Source organism: Euphorbia lathyris, chromosome 7 (assembly GCF_963576675.1).
Source record: "Euphorbia lathyris chromosome 7, ddEupLath1.1, whole genome shotgun sequence".
In the NCBI taxonomy this organism is placed as follows: domain Eukaryota; kingdom Viridiplantae; phylum Streptophyta; class Magnoliopsida; order Malpighiales; family Euphorbiaceae; genus Euphorbia; species Euphorbia lathyris.
In genome coordinates, this window is record NC_088916.1 from 17,927,080 (window position 1) to 17,939,394 (window position 12,315).

The 12,315-nt window shown below is 37.2% G+C and overlaps 1 long non-coding RNA gene across 2 annotated transcripts; it reads right to left on the bottom strand.

Moving 5' to 3' along the window:
* Nucleotides 1-600: 600 nt before the first annotated feature.
* Nucleotides 601-2,894, bottom strand: LOC136201501 (uncharacterized). 2 transcript variants are annotated; one of them, XR_010673864.1, is made up of 5 exons: nt 2,621-2,894; nt 1,607-1,677; nt 1,328-1,517; nt 986-1,241; nt 601-832 (listed from the first exon to the last, which is right to left on the bottom strand). It is a non-coding gene; the product is annotated as an uncharacterized lncRNA (long non-coding RNA). The 2 variants fall into 2 exon arrangements; XR_010673863.1 differs by having other exon boundaries at nt 986-1,517.
* Between the last annotated feature and the right edge of the window lie 9,421 nt (nt 2,895-12,315).

A 12,315-nucleotide genomic window follows, 5' to 3' on the forward strand; every position in this document is an offset into this window, starting at 1 on the left:
TCAATTGAGGCTTAACGTTTACAATCACTACAAGAAAATCACGAATTACCAGCGGAAATATCCGTCGGTAATGTATAAAAATCCGTCGGAAACTCGAATTTCCAGCGGATTACCAGCGGACTCATTCCGCCGGTAAAAGGGCCGCTGCTCCCGCATACCGACCATATTTTGTATCCGTCGGAAATTTATTCCGACCCATATGGGGACGGAGAATTTCGCCAGTGAATTTACACACCGACCGATTATTTCCAGCGGAATTTCGCTGGTGAATATAATTTCCAACGAATATTCACCAGCGCATTCCGTCGGAAATTTTATATTTTTGTATTTTATCAAAATTATATTACAGATTATATATCGGCCGGAGATGATATTTTATAAACTAAGATAGCTTAAATTCTAGATTAATATTATTTATTTGGATGAAATAGTTAAACAAAAAGATATATATTATTATTAAATAATATTTAGTAATAATTAGTACAATATCGTATCCGATACAAGATAAAGTATATATACCAACTATCCTATCTATATAAACCATATAATATCCTATAAGATCCAAGATAAAGTGTATATAAAACTATATATTCTATCGGACCTAGATAAAACTATAGGATAGCTATTGATCTAGATAAACCATATATCCTATGATACATCATTCTCATCTTCATCTACGGACTCAACCTGGTTGGACGATGAAGGTTGTGCACGAGGTGTGATGCCCTCAGAGTTTTCCTTTTCGGTATACATGGGTTGAACAATCCTCTCCACCTCCTGCATCCGTTGCTCAAACTTCAGTAACTGCTTCTACAATTTCCCTTTACATACCCTGCCATGTAGAGGAGACACAAAATAGAAAAGGTGTTTGGTTATAAAAGATAGAAAATAATATAGGGAAATAAAATTCACTGCATGCATAAAATCAAATGTTAGAAAACCACAATGAAAAATATATAAATTAAGAATGTTATTATAAACTTACTCAAAGCTTGAGTGACTCTTCTTTTATCTGGTGAAATAAATCTGGTTGGCCTCACAATCTTTGTTGGGCCACAAGTGTATCCAGACTTCGGTGCTTTCAACCTGAACTTGTTTGGAAATTTAACCGTCTTGTTCGAGTTTCCAGCAATACCCATTGTAACTTTGGAAGGCGCTCACAGCATTAGCAGGGTCCTCTTCCCATGCACTCATCACTCCCCCTTTGCAGCAATTCGCTATCTGCTGGTTGTATGCAGTACCTGGATGGACCAATTAAGCGAGCCAAACTAGAGATCTCGAGTTCGAATCGGATAAACTATCAAAAAGAAAAGAAACTAGTACCTACCTGGCAATAAATCCACAACAATTGGATCCTTCTTGCAAGAATGTGGGATATTTCCTTTAAATTTAGAGCAATCTCCTTGCTCAGTGGTTTATGCACCAACCATGCTCCAGATGACTTCTTTTTTTGCCCATGTCCGACCTGGTTTTTCTATTTTGCGATGTTTCTGGTAATTATACATCATAACAATTGCCTGTCAAAACATAACAACATATTATATTATGCAAACCAAATTGAGTTTCAAAACCAAATGCAATTCTAAAATTGATTTAATTTGCATACTACATAGCCGTCTGGAGTCCAACTTATTACATCCCACTTGATAGTGATATTTCCATTTGCAGCACATGCCTCTGCAATTTCATCAACCCAAAATAGAAGTCAAGCATCTAAAAGTGGGGAAATAAAAAAGTTAAAAGCAGAGATAAGTAAAGAAGTCAAACATCTAAAAGCGGGGAAATAAAATTCAAGTCATGTTCTTACAACATAAACCAGAAGCATGGGCCATAAAAAATATGTTAAATCAATTATCTTGTGCATAAGCTTCTGTTTTGTGCTAACTGGCCGTTTTATGGAATGAATTAGAAAAATGAATCATGTTAAAGAGCATTAAGAAGCCTTGTGTCTATTAAGTGAATCTGCTCGTCTCTCATCAGAAAGTTCACATCAATTATAAACTTGTTTCACACTACATTTCACTATAATTTCAACAAGAATTTCTATCTGTCGGATAATTGAAAACCAAGTTCCTGAACGCCCAAACAACAACATAGTTGCAGAAAGAAAGAAGAAAAACACTAGCAAAGGGAAAAAACATGAAAATAGAAGATGAAAGGATTGCTAATTTCACTAGATCAGAAACTAGAATTCACTCAACTTTATGCCTGTGAAATTTATTTCCTAATCAAATTAATCTAATTGGGAATATAATATGGTTTGGTATGTAATTAGTTCAAAACTGTAAATATGCATATTATTATTGTCATTATTGTTTTTTTACATCAGACACCACTCGCTGCATTATAGACAAAACAAGCACTACATTTCTTTATTCTTGTTACATATAGAGAGAAAGAATTGATCAATTAAAATTTGAAATTGATTAGGTGCGGATCAAAATCAATACTTATTCAAAAAGCAAAAGCAACACAAATTCAGTAAGCCCTAAATACTCTAAACTGCGCACTTCTACACCCTAGATCACAAATAAGAGGGAAAATCTCCAAATCCATTCAAAATCAAAGCTTACCCATTCAAAATTAAACAAACCCATTCAAAATTGAGAAGTTAAGTCACCTTAAATCATGTGTTTGATGACAGAGAGAGTTCAAACGCAGCTGTTGGAATCCAAATACAAACTGTTCGTGTAACTGGTTGGGAGAGAAAGAGAGAGAGAGGTGAAGGCATGGTACAGACCGAGAGAGAAGGATGAAGGTCACAAGTAGGCAAGAAGCAAGCAGGTATCGAATGAGATTCTAACAATGCGGACACGTGCCCAAGACGGCATTTTTAAGCCTATTCGAAAATTAAACCTTCATGTTTCCACCACCATCTCTCCTCTTCCTTCTAACCCTTCTGTTGCATTGCGTGACGGAATGCCATGACCGAGGAATTTGATGCTCTTATTAAAAATAATACGTGGGTCTTTGTACCCCGTCCTCCTAATGCAAATATTTTGCGAAGTTGGTGGATTTTCAGGCATAAGATCAATGCTGATGGCTCTTTTGAGCGATATAAGGCCCGCTTGGTTGGCAATGGAGCAAATCAATTGGTGGGGATTGATTGCGGGGAAACTTTCAGTCCAGTTGTGAAGCCAGCCACTATTCGAGCAGTTCTAAGCATTGCTCTTTCCAAAAATTGGGGTATTCACCAACTCGACGTCAAAAATGCCTTTCTACATGGTGACCTTCATGAGACTATATACATGCATCAGCCTTTGGGGTTTCGAGATCCTGCTAGACCTGATTATGTATGTTTGCTCCAAAAATCTTTATATGGTCTCAAACAGGCCCCTCGGGCTTGGTATCAACGGTTTGCAACCTTTCTCTCTACTTTGGGTTTTGCTCATAGTATGTCTGATCACTCACTTTTTGTGTTTCGCCAATGCACGGAGATTGCTTATTTGCTTCTTTATGTTGATGATATTGTTCTAACGGCCTCATCTGATAAATTGCGTTCCTCCAACATCACTAAATTGGGTAATGAATTTGCCATGAAAGATTTAGGGCCGTTGAACTACTTCCTAGGGATCTCTGTCACTCGCTCACCTGGCTCTCTCTTCCTTTCTCAAAAGAAATATGCTTCAGAAATTATAGAGAAAGCTGGTCTCAGCTCTTCGAATCCTTGTGCCACTCCGGTCTCAGCTCGTCCCGATATATCCTATGCGATTCAGCAAGTGTGTTTATTCATGCATGATCCAAAAACACAGCATATGGCAGCCATAAAGCGCATTCTTCGGTATATCAAAGGTACATTGAATCTCGGTCTTACTCTCACTCCATCATCTCTTGGTTCATTGGTCTCTTACACTGACGTCGATTGGGGAGGTTGTCCGGATACCCGACGTTCCACCTCTGGTTATTGTGTTTTTCTTGGGGACAATCTCATCTCCTGGTCCGCCAAGAGGCAACCAACCCTCTCTCGCTCGAGTGACGAAGCCGAGTATAGGGGCGTCGCAAATGTTGTCTCCGAAACTTGTTGGATTCGAAATCTCCTACTCGAACTTCACTGTCCCATTCGGAAGTCCACTTTGGTTTATTGTGATAATGTCAGTGCCGTTTATTTGTCCGAGAATCCTGTTCAGCACCAGCGGACCAAACATGTCGAGATGGATATACATTTTGTACGGGAAAAAGTCGCCAAAGGCGAGGTTCGAGTTCTTCATGTTCCTTCTCGACATCAACTTGCGGACATCTTCACCAAAGGCCTTCCTTCTGTATTGTTTGATGATTTTCGGGCTAGTCTCAACGTGCGTCCTCCTCCTGTTTCGACTACGGGGGTGTGTTAGATATTGTTATATATGTTAATATTCTCTCTTTATTGTATTTCCTATTATAAAGCATAATTATAGGAATTATACCATAATTGTATTGTATTTCCTATTATAATTACCTCTAGCATAATTATAGGAATCATACTATTGTATAAATACCCCTTTCATGATTAATAGAAAATCAAAGGATTCACAATCCAACATCTTTTTCATATAAAAAAAGAAGACCTGCAAAGTTGAGAGTTATTTTAGTTAAAGAGGATTGGATGGAGGGGTGAAAGGTTAGGAAAAAGATTGGGTGCGTAAAAGAAAGGGGTGAGGGACAGAGATGGACATAGCTGAGATCCAGAATGAAAGAAATTAGAGGGACAAAGATCAGAGAGAAATAGGGTATATCAAAACAATATAAGAAAAAGGGGGGAAGAATTAAAAACTTTCCCGCTTCTATTTCGTTTCCCAGTTCAAAAAACCTTTTGCTTATTATTTGACTTTCTATTTACAATTTAGTTTTTTTTAATTATTTTTTTATCTCCAGCGAAATTTCACTGGTATATTATAATTTTCGTCCCTAATCAGTAGCGGAATAAATATGGCTGCTATTTCACTGTAGATCACCAGCGGAAACTGCTTCCGCTGCTGTTCCGCCGGTGATCAGCAGCGAAAATAATTCCGCTGCTGATTTCCGCTGCTGATCAGCTGTTTTCTTGTAGTGAATATAGCATAAACTTAGGCCTCATGTATAAAATAGCACCAAGATAGACTTCACATTTATAAAATAATACGAATTTAAGCTTAATGTTTTACAAAATTTTAAATAAATTTATATGATTTTTTTTATTATTGAAGGTCAGCTTTGCCATGAATATTTGTGGAAATTTTAAGTCTCCCTCCCATTCCTGTTTCCCAAATTTTACTAGCGTTTGATTTAAAATTATTGGTTTTGCGCCTAATTTTGAAGTTAAATTCATCTCGTTTTGCTTCAAATTTTAGTGTATTGCCTTGCCTTGCTGTGCTATATTCAGTCTGTTCTTTATTTTCAGATTGAATTTTTTTGTTAATAATTTTCAGATATTGGGCTGAAACAGTCCAAAAGTTTAACTAATTGATTTTGTCTGTTCTGTGATAATGAAGATGTAATCAAAAGGTCATGTAAAATAGGAACTATTTCATTCTGTTTCTTATGTTATTATTTGATTAAGGTCAGGTAAGATGCTAAGTTGCTAACTGATCTCTGAATTAATTGTTCTGTGAAATAACATTTGAGATCTTTTGTTGGTTTAACCTATTAGCTAGTCCTAAGTGACATCATTTTCTCATCATTTGTATGTAAACGAGCCTCTTGTTGTTTTCCTTGCAACATACAATTTGGAAATTAAGAGTGATAAAGAGTAACAATGAAGTATGTTTAAGAAACTTCTAAATTCATTAACTCAAGACTTCATTATGTTATGTAGTACCATTTTTGTTAAGTTGAAATAACAAAATGACCTTTATCCTTGAATATTAGCTTTGGAAACTCAAAAAGGTTTCATTGAGCATGCCCATTAGTTATTGGTGCTTTTACTTTCTAAGCTTTGAAATTTATTTTCTTATTGACAATTGAATTAAGGTAAAATGGTAATATACGAATGTGTTAGAAGTTGACATGTCTATTTTTGGATGTTATTTTGGTTTAGAAAATGAGGTGCCACATATTTCTTGTAATGGATGAAGATGTTAGTTGTTCACAAATGGTTTTGTTTGCAGATATACACTCATGGGCAACAACTGGTTCTCCATTCTTAGGAATTAATTAATGTTTCATTTTTTAGAATCATCCTTTGATGTGATCAGCAACCCTGCGGTTCATTCCTTTTAGTTTTCTTCCAACACCTCTCTGGAAAATGTGTTATCTAGTAGCTGACAATGTAAAAGAGGGACTTGAATTTTACTCTAAAGCTTCCTTATATGGTTGCAATTTGCAAAGTATTCCACTGAAGAAAGAGAGTAATAGATTTTTAGCATATGGCGAAGTACCATGATACAACTGCTATGTTATTATTTGTACATTCTGAATAATGTAGTGATTCTAAGGGTATTGTCTCCAAGTAAGGATTGATTCACAACTGCTTTTAGCTCCAGATTGTAATATATCTGATCTAGTTTCTACTAATTCTACTTTCTGAATCTCAGTAGATCATTGCTCTCACAAACTCTTATTTTTTCATATTCTACATGGTAAGATACTAAGATTGTTCTCTTCTCCTATAACAATTCTCCATATATGAGCCCTTGTGCTTCATCTTTTGAGATGAAAATTTAATTTTAAGCTTAATCAGTCTTCCAAAATTATCCATGTATTTTGGAAGAGATGTTATGAATTTGTGATTTGGGTCTTGTTTATTTTCCAGAGCATGTTTAAGACCTTCTAGGCGTGCTAAGAAAGCTTCTCGCTTGATCTTGTCCTCTGTAATATCACCACAGTTGGTAATTTTACTTACTCTTCACCTGATTTAGGAAATCAATTTTGCACTCTTTAGTTGCTTGTATTTCGCAATGGCGATTTGTAGAAAACTGCTTTGTGATTTCCTTTGATTTGACGAGGTTCAAGAAGATTATTTGTGAATTAAATGCTTCTCTTTTGTCCTTGTTTCAAAAGCTAGTGTAATAGATAACAATTTGGTAATCTGTCAACAAGTTAGTAAATTCAATTTTCTGTTGTACTCATGAGGTGTGCTGTTCTTCAGTTTTGCTACATAAGGCATTTTTGCACATAGTGGCCCAACCAATGCTTGTACAACAGTCAAAATGTACCAGTGATATCAGTTAATTTCATTCTGTATAGTGATTTTTTTTATACTTCGAATCAAAAGAGGGGATCATGGATCTAATTTCTATCCTTCAATGCTTGTGTTATTTGCTACTTATTGGAAGTTTTTTATTCTCCATGCCTTCATCTGATTTTCCCATGCTTATATTTCCTTGGAATTCACCAGAAATCAGCTATACATAGACAATTTCCTGAGGATAAAAAGTATTTAATCACCGACAAACAAATAGAAACAGAACCTACTAATATTTAACATGTCTACCCGTCCACCTATGTCCGTTGAAAACATAATAAGATGCAAGATTTAAAATCAAATTAAAGTGGGTTTAGTTCAAATTTCAAACCTGGTAACGCCTCTATACTGTGAAGTTCTTTGGCCAAATGTGTCAATAGACTTCCTATGAACAGGTTGCTTTTGGCCTACTTTTGCAGAGCCTCTCTTATTGGTTTCTACAGCCAAAGATTCAGAAGAAGCAGGTGACAATATATTATTAGTTTCTATAATATATGATTGGCACTTGGCAGTGCCAGTCTTAGGCTATACTGTGATATGAGATAACATCTATGGAGACAATAGAGAATGTATGCTTTTATAGATGTTTTCTTCTGTAATCTTATGGATAACAGAATAATTTTCTCCTGAACTTGTATTGAGTTCGACTAAACAATTTGCCCAATTTGAATACATGTCATTGTCCATTGGTTGAATGTGCATACATGCCATTCTTGTAGTTTGTCAAGCAATACAAAATTTCATGTCAAAATTGACCAGAAAAGTCATTTTGGAGTTAAGAATATAATTTCAGGGGCATAATGTACTAATTTCTGTGATCTTACTACATAGTTTGAAGTTGTTTGGAAACCCTCAGAATTCAGAAATCTATTTTATCGCACAATATCTTTTTGTCCAAGTCTTGCAAATACAAAACGGGTTGCATTCTTACAAGTTTGATATGTTTGATTGGTTCTCTACACAACAAAGGCTGGTGAGCAATGTAGAATCAGGGGTGAGAAGTGGGATGAGGAGGCTGAACAGGACATATTAGTTTTATCTTTAATTTTCTTGCAAATCAAATCCAGAACAGGACAGATTTGATTTGATTTTACTTTAGCTATTATTTTCGGATAAAAGATCCTCTTCCTTGCAGGGATGAAACCTTAGCTGATCGTCTTCAGAGGATCAAATCTAGGTACTTTCTTCTCCTTTTTTTTAAGGGATAAGTACAAAAAAAAATGCCTGTGGTATACCGGATTTGCGAACTGGGACCTGTGTTTTTTTTTTACAAACGGAGGTCTGTGATAAACGCCGTTAGCAAAGAACGGATTTTTTCACTCACTCCGTCATTTATGCTTACGTGGCACTTTGACCCAAATGTTGACCAGGGGCAAAACAGGGATTAAATGAAATATTTTATATATAAACCCAAAAAACACAAATCCCCAATATCGCACCCCTTCTTCTTCTCCCCTTTCCCTAATTCGATTTCCCTCTCCCAAATTGCAAACCCTAATTCCTTAATTGGATACCCAACACACCCGTTCTGGCACGAATTGTAACTCTACGTCCACCCTATTGTAATCCCGAACGCGTTTCAAGTAGGATGAGTCGAACATCCTTAAATTCGTGGGTGCAGGGAAGTCAAGAAGAATGGGCAGGACCTGTGAGATGCAATTGCGGATTCATTTCACCACTACGAACAGCTAAGACGCCGGGGAACATGGGCAGGCGGTTTTTTGGTTGTGGGTGTTTTAAGGAGGTGAATGGCTGTAATTTCTTTGAATGAATTGATGAATTGCCATGCAGGAGGGGAAAGATGGTGTTATTAGCATTGAAGGATGAGAGAAAGGTATTGCAATTGCTCAGAAAAGGATTGAAGAGTTGGAGGTGGAGTTGAGTTTGGCTAAAAAGATGGTGGCAGAAAAAGAAATCGTTGGGCAGAGTGAGAGGCAGGGAAGAAGATGGACATGGAACTGCTGTATAGGAAATGTAGTTTGCTTGGTTATTGTCATAATAGGGTTAGAGATGTATTGGTTGGATTTAGGGAACAATTATAGGAATTCTTTGGCACCTTGAATTGTTCTTGAATTGTTCTTGGATTTTTTGGTATGTATTTGGTATTCTGTGATACCAATTGGGCATGAAATTAGATTTTGTATGAAATGTTACTTAGTGTTATGAATTAGTATTGGAATTCTATGATATGAATTGCTTAAGTTTCATGTTTTTCTTGTTGACACAAAATGGGAATTGGTTAGAATTATGTAAAGGTATTGGGTAAACTGGAGTAGGTTATTTAGGTATGGATTAAGGTTGATATTGGCGACATTAGCAAGCATATTCATTATGTATTTGCAATGAAGCCTGTAATTGACAAAAAAATGGACACTTACTTGACACACAACTGTATTGTAGAGACCTGTAATTGAAAAGAAATGGACACTTAATTGTAAGCTCTTGAAACTGTAATTGACACATAATTGTAAGCATTGTATAGACCTGTAATTTAATCCCAAAACATCGAAGATGCATTACAAAAGCAGTTAAGTCAACATCGTTCAATCGTCTTAACTAAACCTGTAATAACATACACAAAAAACAGGGTACTTCACACCCGCTAGACACAGAAATTTTACTACAAAGCATCTAAAAACAGGGTACTTCAGACCCGATAGCCACATAAACAGAGTACTGCTCTGGGTACTTCAGACCCACAAAAAAACATCTAACATGCTATAAGCATCCAAAAAAACATCTAATATGCTGTAAGCATCCAAAAAAACATCTAATCCCAAGCTCATTTTTTCAGCCTCCGTAAGATATCTTCGAGTGTCGTCTTGCTTGCACTTGGAGGCTGTGAACTCGCCATAGTTTGGCGCTGTGAACTCGTCATTGGTTGGGGCTGCGAACTTGAAACTGCAGGTATTCTTGCAGAGAGTGGAGTTGATGCTGGTTGTGGCTGTGATAATGGTGTTCTTACACGCCTACTTGGCAATGCAGATGATGAAGGCCGAGATGATGGTGCAGATGTACGAGCGTTCTTCTTTGGTCTTCCAGCCCGTCTAGGGGGTGAGGACTATAAAAAAACATGAAAACTAAATCATTATGCACAAAAAATTAGATAATGTAAACAAATGACCATTTCTCATTAGATATAACCTTACCTGGACATTCAATTCTTTGTTTTTGGCTCTCCTCATCCTCCTTTGCCAGCCGGTTTCGCCTGTAACAGACGCGGTACAACCTCTAACATTATGCCCTTCTTTCTTGCAATTACCACATACGAGAATTCCTCCTGCTCTTGTTACCTTGTATGGATTTCTCGGTTCATCGGACCGCCTAGTTCTTTTCTTCTTAGGCCTTCCTGCAGGTTTTTTCACAACCCATGGGTGGATGTCTGGAAGATCTGTTTTCTCCCATTCCTCCTTGCTTGGTATTGGTGCCATTATATGACTGTATACACTTAAGTAAACAACTTTGGAGAAGTACTCATGCACATATGCCTCAGGCAGCTCCCTATTCTTGAAAATAGCGGATATTGCATGTTTGCAAGGGATACCACTTATATCCCACATCCTACAGTTACATGTCCTATCTTGCAAATTAACAACGCTGGTGTAATCCCCACAATCAACAGAATAAAGCTTTTGCCCAGCGGGAGTCGCGATACAACCTCTAGCACTCAATTTGAGCTTCTCCAGCTTCTCTTGATAGTAAGGACAAATATCACCCCTATATTTCTTCATACCTTCAGTATTCACATGAATTCTCTTCATCATTTTCTTCCTAATCCACTCAAAGCAACTAACCACAGGTTTATCCCTACTCTTCTTAATATAAGCATTGAAGCACTCACTCATATTGTTTTGCACATCATCGGATTTTGTTTCAATAGAGAAATAGCACCTAGCTCATGTCTTGGGATCTTTCTCCATCACCCATGTCCATGCTGCTCCATCAAATGCCTTAAGCTTGTCCATATAGTGTTCCCACAGCCTAACAGTCCCAGCCTTAGCAGCATCCCACAACACCTTCTTGTACTCTAGTCCTTTGAATATGAGCTTCATGTTGTCATACATGTGCTTCACACAGAACCTATGCTCTACCCCAGGAATCAACTTCTCCATAGCTTCAACCAAACCCTGTGCAAATACATAAACAATTATAAAAATCTATCCAATTCCATAATAATTAGATCAAATTTAATAAGGAACAAAAGTATTGTTACCTTTTGCTTATCAGACATAAAAATCCACTTTGTTGCCCTGGGATTCCCAAAATCATTGAATAGATTCTCCAAGAACCACTCCCATGATGCTTTGCATTCACTGTCTACCATTGCCATAGCCAATGGATACATTTGCTCGTTTCCATCTCTTGCCACGACAGACAAAATCTGGCCACCTAATGGTGTTTTTAGAAAGCACCCATCAAGCCCTATTATTGGTCTCAAGCCAGACTGAAAACCTTCTAACTGTGCATTGAACCTCACATACATATATTGGAAAGTAACTATCTCTTTGGGTAGCCTTGTAAGCTCTCCTTCTCTAGGCACCTCAACCCTTTCCAACTCAAGCTCAGTTTTAAATCTGACTCTGCTACCGGGCATCTGTTTCTCTATTGTTGCACCATAATCAAACAATCTCCTGCATTGCTCCTTTGCAGCTCCATCAACCAACTTCTTTGCAAGATTTCTTGCTCTGTAACACTTTGCTGCAGACACCTCAGATCCCAATTCCCTTTGGACCTTATTACCTAGCGCATCAACATCATAACTGGGATTGTCCCTCAAATCCTCTAGATATTTCTCTGCAATGTAAGAAGAACCTATAAGCCTGTTTCTGTTATCCCTAGGACACTGATGGACTGGCTGAAATGTCTTCACTTGAAATGTGTCATACTGACGTAGCTTAGAAGCATGCACTTTGAATCCACATTTATGCTTGCACCTAACTGTCACCTTCTGTTGATTGTTATTCACGAAGATGTAGTCATAGCCATTATGAATAGACCAATCCTTCAGAGCCTTCCTAAACACACGCACATTAGTAAACCTCATACCTACACATAGTTCGGGAATGGAAGAACCACTATTCTTATTGAAGTCCGTATAGTGTGGACCTTCATCATCAGAGCCCTTAAAACTACGCAACTCATCACTATCATATCCTCTCTCATTAAATTCGTCCATA